The following is a 9771-nucleotide window of genomic DNA, read 5'->3' as shown; positions in this document are numbered from 1 at the left end:
TGTGACCAATATGTGTATGAGACCAATAACATCTGCTAACCCTGTGTATGAGACCAATAACATCTGCTAACCATGTGTATGTGACCAATAACATCTGCTAACCCTGTGTACGTGACCAATAACATCTGCTAACCATGTGTATGTGACCAATAACATCTGCTAACCATGTGTATGTGACCAATAACATCTGCTAACCCTGTGTACGTGACCAATAACATCTGCTAACCCTGTGTATGTGACCAATAACATCTGCTAACCATGTGTATGTGACCAATAACATCTGCTAACCATGTGTATATAACCAATAACATATGCTAACCATGTGTATGAGACCAATAACATCTGCTAACCCTGTGTATGAGACCAATAACATCTGCTAACCATGTGTATGTGACCAATAACATCTGCTAACCCTGTGTATGAGACCAATAACATCTGCTAACCATGTGTATGTGACCAATAACATATGCTAACCATGTGTATATAACCAATAACATCTGCTAACCATGTGTATGTGACCAATAACATCTGCTCACCATGTGTATGTGACCAATAACATCTGCTAACCATGTTTATGAGACCAATAACATCTGCTAACCATATGTATGTGACCAATAACATCTGCTAACCATGTGTAAGTGACCAATATGTGTATGTGACCAATAACATCTGCTAATGTGTATGTGACCAATATGTGTATGTGACCAATAACATCTGCTAACCATGTGTATGTTACCAATAACATCTGCTAATGTGTATGTGACCAATATGTGTATGAGACCAATAACATCTGCTAACCCTGTGTATGAGACCAATAACATCTGCTAACCATGTGTATGTGACCAATAACATCTGCTAACCATGTGTATGTGACCAATAACATCTGCTAACCCTGTGTATGAGACCAATAACATCTGCTAACCATATGTATGTGACCAATAACATCTGCTAACCCTGTGTATGTGACCAATAACATCTGCTTACCCTGTGTATGTAACCAATAACATCTGCTAACCCTGTGTATGTGACCAATAACATCTGCTAACCCTGTGTATGTGACCAATAACATCTGCTAACCCTGTGTATGTGACCAATAACATCTGCTAACCCTGTATGTGACCAATAACATCTGCTAACCCTGTGTATGTGACCAATAACATCTGCTAACCCTGTGTACGTAACCAATATCAATGCCCTGTGTATGTGACATACAAGTCAGTTAAGAACAAATTGTTATTGTCAATGATGGCCTAGGAACAGTGGGTTTACTGGCTGTTCAGGGGAAGAACAACAGATTTGCACATTGTCAGCTCGGGGGTTTGAACCTGCAACCTTCCAGTTACTAGAACAACGCTCTAACCACTAGGTTACTCTGCCGCCCCAATATAGCAATTATTAATGGGCCTGAATTATTGGGCCTGAACATTAATTCCGTCACTTCTGGTCGAAAAAAACGTATTTTCCCAGTACATTCATTGGTAATAATAATAATAATAATATTATGAAACTGGGCTCCACAGCAGATGCAATGAACTAGTTTTCATCCAAAAAAAGCGTTGTCAAAAACGGAATGTGTCCAGCCTATTGAGGCGCCCCGAAAATAATATTCAAAGGTTCGGTCCTTGGACACAGAGGGTTAAACACTAAAGTTACCGTCCATCTAGTGAAGAGAGGAGAACCGGACAGAGGTAGCCAGCATCCGTCAACGAGAGAGGGAGAAGCCTCACCGGGATTTAACAGGTGGAAGAAACAACCGGGGAGCTCCATCGGTCCACAAGAAATGCAGACAGATGGTGATGATGTAGTGGTAGCTATGGTAACTAGGATGCTGCTGGTAGAGTAGCTAGCTAGATTACAGAGCTGTACTGGCTAGCTAGCAGGTCGTTGTTTCAGTATGATGTGTTGAATAAAGACAGACACCAATGTCAGGTTCCTTACCCTTAGGCCTGGACTGTGATCCAGCTCATCTAGGTGAGTGTATGGCGTGTTCTGGCTTGTCTGCTCTGCTACGCGCAGATCCACCCGATTGCGACGATAGAGGAAGCCACCAACATCCACCAGGTAAGAATGTGGTGCAATTCTCTGTAGGCATGTGCCCAGCCTCCAAAGTCCTGTGTGGTCTCCCGGCAGCAGTTTCATCCTTATTGTTTCACCCACCTCCAGCTCTGGTAGGTCTCGAGCAGTCCAGTCGTAGAAGCACTTAGCGAGCTGCTTTCTGTGACGCAGTTCGTCCGTGACGCCAACCATGACGCAGGGCTCCAGTAGCTTGTTAGCTTCAGACGTCTGGACAGAAGGCTGGGCTGCTGTCCATGTTTTCGGTGGGTGTGTTCCTCCACTGTAAGATCGCTTTCCATGGGTCGTTGCTGTCGCTTAAGGCCCTGCTTAACAGTTTTTTTGCAACCTTGACAGCTGATTCTGCCTTGCCATTTGCTTTTGGGTGTCTTGGAGAGGAGGTCACGTGGTCAAACTCCCATTCTGAGGCGAAACGGTTGAACTGTGCAGTGAATTGTGGGCCATTGTCCGTGATTACCTTGTCAGGCTGACCTTGCCTTGCAAACTGCGCCTTGCAGCGCTTTATGACCGTCTCTGCAGACAAGTCAGGGAGCAGTTCAATTTCCCAAAAGTCAGAGTAGTGATCAACGATGAGAAGATAGTCCTTTTGTCTGTTGATGAATAAGTCCATGATGACGATTTGCCGGGCCCTTGTGGGCAGTTCAGTGACATCATGGTTTCCTTTGCTGTTCATGAGCGTACTCGTTGCATGTGGTACAGTTGCTGACAAAGTCTTTAATTTCTGCTTGCATGTTTGGCCAGTATAATGTTTCACGAGCCTGGCGGTAGCATGCGTCACCTCCAACGTGACTGGAGTGTATGCGGGTAAGCATCTCTGGACGTAGTGATTTGGGAATAATGACCTTCTGACCTCTGAACAAGACGCCATTTTGCATGCTGATCTCATCTCGAAAGGTCCAGTATTCTCTCACTGTGAAAGGTGTCTCCTCTTTCAGGTATGGCCAACCTGCGAGAGCCATGGACTTCAGTGACTGTAGGTGTTCGTCCTCGTCAGTGTGTGTCCTTATCTGGGCTAGGCGGTGATCTGTGACGTTTAAGTAGTCTGCCTGATTGATCTGTTGAACATTTTGTTGTTCCTGCTGTAGCGAACAGATGGCCTGCCGCTGATAGACAGTGCCTCTGCCTGTACATTGTGTTGTTGCCCTGCTCAGTGTGTCGCTGATGTACATCTCTGGTCCTGGCTTGTAAATGACCTTCAGGCTGTAGTTTTGCAGAGTCAGGAGCATGCTTTGAAGCCTCTTGGGCGCGTTGAGGAGAGGTTTACTGAATATGGCAATGAGTGGTTTGTGGTCAGTTTCAGCGGTGATCAGCTCTCGCCCATATAAGTAGTGATGGAATCTCTGGCAGGAGAAGACGATGTTGAGGCACTCTTTCTCAATTTGTGCATAGTTTTGTTCGGTGGGGGTGAGCGCTCTCGAGGCAAACGCAACGGGCTGGCCTTCCTGCATAAGGCAGCATCCAAGTCCCTTTGAATGGAGTCTCTCTGGATTGTGACAGGCTTCATGATTGTGACAGGCTTCATGACGTCGTTGTAGCGCAACACTGGCATGGATGAAGCCAGAGATTTCATCTCCTGCACTGCGGCCTCATGCTTGGGTAGCCAGTACCATGGTGTGTCTTTGTCTAGCAACCGGCGCAGAGGCTCACAGACTGCTGATAGGTGTGGCATGAACTTTGCAAGATAGTTTGCAAAGCCGATGAGACGCTGTACTCCTTTTGCATCAGACGGGTTTGGCATGTCGAGGATCGCTCTGACCTTGTCTGGGTCCGGCCATAGGCCTTTTGCCGAGAGAATGTGGCCATGGAAGTGGACGTCTTTCACCTTGAACTGCAGCTTCTTCCGGCCAAGGCGAGCTTAACTGATCGTCAGTGCTCCATCAGTGCCAGGAGCTTCACATCGTGGTCGCTTTCTGCTTCTTCGTCTGTGTCACCACAGCCTACGATCAGGACATCATCGGCGATGGGTTCAATGCCCTTGAGCCCAGCCACTAACTCGTGCTGCTTGCGTTGGTATATCTCAGGCGCCACTGAGACACCAAACGGGAGCTTGAGCCAGCGTTTCCGACCCCAGGGGGTCCAGAAGGTAGTCATGAAGCTGCTTTCTTCGTCCAGCTTGCATTGAAGGAATGCATCTCGGGCCTTGGGAAGCTTATAGAGGACATTCTCTAGTGTCGGCATGATGTAGTGGGATCGTTTCAGTGTTTGGTTCAGATGCTTTGGGTCGATGCAGACCCTCAGCTTCTCTGTTTTTTTCACTATGACCATATTGCTGATCCAGTCAGTTGGTTCAGTCACAAATGTCATGTGGCCATCGGCCTCATACTTGTTCAGCTGGGCCTTCACAGCCACTTTCACTGCAATGGGCACATTGCGAGGAGCACACTGGACTGGAGTGATGCTCTCATCCACTTCAAAGTGTACCTCCCCAGGCACAGATTCAATGGGCCTGTTGAATACATCGTCATATCTCCTGAGTAGTTGTTCTTTGGACAGGGGTCCATGCTGGACATGATCCACAATGTGCAGGTCATTTGGTACAGTGAACTGCATCAGTCCCAGGCGTTCGCATGTAGAGCCTGAGAGGATGTTGACTGGTTTTTACAATCTCAAACTCCTGCTTGTGTTTGCGTCCCCGAATAACACATTCGGTCTCAAAGCTCATTAGCTCTCCTGAGTACAGCTTTAGTCTAGTATCGCTGGGCAATAGATGTGTGTCAGGTGCCAGATTGATTTTGTCTTTGTAGCTCATTACGTTGCATGAAGAACCAGAATCCAGTTGACATTGTTGTTGCTTGTTGTGTAGTGTCACAAACCATTTCTTCCCTCTTGAGTGTACAGCCCCAATGGATTCATGCATGTAAGTGTCACTTTCACTGTTCAGCTCTGAACATTGAGTGACATCATCAACACAGTGAATCTTGCCCTCACTCACCCTTCTTTTGCTTTTGAGACACACTTTTGCAAAATGATTATTAGTTCCACAAGCTCTGCATGGTTTCCGTAGGCAGGACAGTGCTCTTTTGCCACGTGTGTGTGTATTCCCACAGTATTTACATGCTACGGGGCTCTCTGTGTTCACCGTTCGTGGTGAATTGCACTGCCTCGATTGGTTTTAGTCTGAATGTCTGCCTAGCAACAGCGTGAACAGTATCAACGTCGGAGCGTGGGGTTTCGATTTCCATTGCTCTCATTCTCATGTCAGTGACTTCAGCAGTGCGGCACATTTCCATGGCGGTTACTAATGTTAAGTCTCTCTCTCTCTCAGTAGACGCATGGCGTGTATCCTCATTTACGCAATTCCCAGTACTATTTTGTCATGAATCTAATCTTTCAATCCCCGTATTCTGAAGTGGCGGATTTCTCTCTCAAACAGGTTACAAAGTTGTGTACTGACTCACCCTCTTCCTGTTTGCAGCTGCCAAAACGAACCGCTCGTAAATGACGTTTCTGGCGGGTTTGAGTAATTCTCAATGCATCAATATAGCCTTTGCATCACACTGTTGTCGTGCTGTGAGATTGTGCCGGTAGATATACCTGCATTCGCTGCCCATTAAACTCCTCAGAGTTGCAGCTTGTACCTCATTGGGTTTCTCATGTAGACCGGTGGCCAGCGCATAGTCCTCGAATTCATCCCTGAAGTTGTCCCAATTAGTATTCCAGTCCCTGTGAGAACCATGGGATTTGGTGGCGGAATGTTCGCTGCCATAGCAATGGAATATGAGATTTCTTTGCCTTCAGTCATCGAGTAGGTAGGTAGTGATGCTAGCTAGCCAGCTAACAACGAGTTGATCAGTGTTGCGAGTAGGAAACAGCGTGTGTTCGCATATGGAACGTAACTGCGCCTATACTGTACTGGCTACAAAATAACAAACGTGTGTTTTCCGAGCCACTTCTGATACCATATTTCAGTATGATATGTTAGATAAAGGAATAACGACAGACACCAATGTCAGGTTCAATAGCCTTGTTTGTGCATTGTACAAATCCCTACAACTGGAGTCCGGGAACAGTCCGGCTAGTCGAATACCTATCAACTAGACGCCGTAACAGTCGTTCGTCTGTCCCTCGTCTCGATGATGAATCCATGAACCACAAATTAAAACAAGGATAGAGAGTGAAAAGGATCTGGCTACACTCTTACTGTCCCTGACCGTAAAGCAAAAAAGCAAATTGAACAATAAACGTCAGTGTCTCAACACTGTAACAAACTCCGTCGTTATTCTCCAAGATCACCTCAGTCCACTCTGCGTAACCAGACAATATGCTTACAGTTCTGTACGGGACACGGACAGTTCTGTACCCAGGGGACGCGGACAGTTCAGTACGGGGACTCGGACAGTTCTGTACGGGGCGCGGACGGTTCTGAATGGGGACGGACGGTTCTAATGCGGGGGGCGCGGACGGTTCTGAACAGGGACGCGGACAGTTCTGTACAGGGACGCTGACAGTTCTGTATGGGGATGGACAGTTCTGTACGGGACGGTTCTGTACGGGGATGCGGACAGTTCTGTACGGGGACAGTTCTGTACGGGGGACGCGGACGGTTCTGTATGGGGACGCGGACAGTTCCAGGACGCGGACATGGCAGTGCAACATAATCAACTAAACCCAGTCTTTACAGTGGGTTACATTAGTAATATTCATTTTTGTTATTATACAAAACAAACATTCTACGTTTTTTATAACAATATTTTGAGATCTGGGACCATATCCACAAAGTGTCTCAGAGGAGAAAATTAGTAGTATAAGTGCTGAGAATAAAGACATTTTACACTTATGGGTATAAGTGGGGGTAACTATGCATGAAGTCTCTAGTCCACCCTAGTCGGCAGATATTTAGGACACCTCGTAGGCTGTCCTGAGTAGTTAAGAGTTAACAGTGTCTTGATAATACTATAGAATAATGCAGTGAGTCAGTGGTTCCTGCTCCACATGTAATTGCTTTGTAGTAGTTTAAATAATGTTTTATGTTTCTATATGATCAATCCATTAATAATATAGACCAACATGCAACAGTATGTCTTGTGCTTTTGGCAATGAGTTATGTGTAATAATTATGTATAACAAGTGATACCATTTGTCTTCATTTTGGCAGATTAACTCATGTTTATTCCCCAAGATGAACTCAGGTTTTCACCCAGTGGCTAAGGAGTTGGACCTGTGGCCTAAAGGTGGCTGGTTTGAATCCCGGTGGAAAATTAGCCATTTGCTATCTGCTAGGGTTGCGTGATGTAATTTGTCATTTGTAATTTATTGAGGTTTAGCACAACCATATTAAATTACAGCTATGCATAAAGGTCTCTAGTCCCACCCAGTCGGCAGATATTTAGGACACCTCGTGAGCTGTCCTAAGTAGTTAGAGTTAACAGCAGGTGTCCTAAGTAGTTAAGAGTTAACAGCAGGTGTCCTAAGTAGTTAGAGTTAACAGCAGGTGTCTTGATAATACTATAGAATAATGCAGTGAGTCAGTGGTTCCTGTTCCACATGCTTAATTGCTTTGGAGTAGTTAAAATTAATGTTTTACATTTCTATATGATCAATCCATAAATAATATGGACTTACATGCAACAGTATATCTTGTGCTTTTGGCAATGATTTATGTATAATAATTATACAATTTATGTCTGCATAGTATTTTGTCTTCATTTTGGCAGATTAACTCAGGTTTTTCGCCCAGAGGATAAGGAGTTGGTGCTGTGGCCAAAGGTGGCTGGTTCAAATCCCGGGCCGGAAAAACACCAAAGTGATCTGATGACTGGAAGGCTGCTGGATTCACATCCTCTAAACATTAGAGGATGATCAGAACTCTAGAGGTTGTTGATCAGAACTCTAGAGCTTCTTCTTCACTGAACCCAAATATATACACTGCTCAAAAATATAAAGGGAACACTTAAACAACACAATGTAACTCCAAGTCAATCACACTTCTGTGAAATCAAACTGTCCACTTAGGAAGCAACACTGATTGACAATAAATTTCACATGTTGTTGTGCAAATGGAATAGACAACAGGTGGAAATTATAGGCAATTAGCAAGACACCCCCAATAAAGGAGTGGTTCTGCAGGTGGTGATCACAGACCACTTCTCAGTTCCTATGCTTCCTGGCTGATGTTTTGGTCACTTTTTAATGCTGGTGGTGCTTTCACTCTAGTGGTAGCATGAGACAGAGTCTACAACCCACACACGTGGCTGAGGTAGTGCAGCTCATCAGGATGGCATATCAATGCGAGCTGTGGCAGAAGGTTTGCTGTGTCTGTCAGCGTAGTGTCCAGAGCATGGAGCGCTACCAGGAGACAGGCCAGTACATCAGGAGATGTGGAGGAGGTCGTAGGAGGTAACAACCCAGCAGCAGGACAGCTACCTCCGCCTTTGTGCAAGGAGGACCAGGAGAGCACTGCAAGAGCCCTGCAAAATGACCTCCAGCAGGCCACAAATGTGCATGTGTCTGCTCAAACGGTCAGAAACAGACTCCATGAGGAGTGGTATGAGGGCCTGACGTCCACAGGTGGGGTTGGGCTTACAGCCCAACTGGCGCCCTGTGCTCTTCACAGATGAAAACAGGTTCACACTGAGCGCATGTGACAGACGTCCGTGAGTCTGGAGACGCCCGTGGAGAACGTTCTGCTGCGTGCAACATCCTCCAGCATGACCGGTTTGGCGGTGGGTCAGTCATGGTGTGGGGTGGCATTTCTTTGGGGTCCGCACAGCCCTCCATGTGCTCACCAGAGGTAGCCTGACTGCCATTAGGTACAGAGATGAGATGTTTAGACCCCTTGTGAGACCATATGCTGGTGCGGTTGGCCCTGGGTTCCTCCTAATGCAAGACAATGCTAGATCTCATGTGGCTGGAGTGTGTCAGCAGTTCCTGCAAGAGGAAGGCATTGATGCTATGGACTGGCCCGCCCGTTCCCCAGACCTGAATCCAAGCACATCTGGGACATCATGTCTCGCTCCATCCACCAATGCCACATTGCACCACAGACTGTCCAGGAGTTGGCGGATGCTTTAGTCCAGGTCTGGCCAGTATATCCCTCAGGAGACCATCCGCCACCTCATCAGAGACATGCCCAGGCGTTATAGGGAGGTCATACAGGCAAGTGGAGGCCACACACACACTACTGAGCCTCATTTAGACTTGTTTTAAGGACAATACATCAAAGTTGGATCAGCCTGTAGTGTGGTTTTCCACTTTAATTTTGAGTGTGACTCCAAATCCAGACCTCCATGGGTTGATACATTTGATTTCCATTGATAATTTTTGTGTGATTTTGTTGCCAGCACATTCAACTATGTAAAGAAAAAGTATTTAATAAGAATATCTAGGATGTGTTATTTTTATTTTATTTTTTTGAACAGTGTATAACTTTTAGTGATTCCATATTGAAGGAAGTGATAGAAGCCTTTTTGGTTGATTAAGCCTTTTTGGTTGAGTAAGGAACCTTCTGTTCTAAGAGTGTATAATAATAAACACTTTTTTCTTTTGATTATTTAATTATCTACATCATGTTATTTCCAGTTCTCCCTTTAGAGCACAACATCATGTTGTTATTTAATTATCTACATCATGTTATTTCCAGTTCTCCCTTTAGGCTGGCATCATGTTGTTATTTAATTATCTACATCATGTTATTTCCAGTTCTCCCTTTAGAGCACAACATCATGTTGTTATTTAATTATCTACATCATGTTATTTCAA

This window comes from Oncorhynchus nerka, unplaced genomic scaffold (genome assembly GCF_034236695.1).
Source record: "Oncorhynchus nerka isolate Pitt River unplaced genomic scaffold, Oner_Uvic_2.0 unplaced_scaffold_1043, whole genome shotgun sequence".
NCBI lineage: Eukaryota > Metazoa > Chordata > Actinopteri > Salmoniformes > Salmonidae > Oncorhynchus > Oncorhynchus nerka.
Note: the sequence above shows the minus strand (reverse complement) of the source record.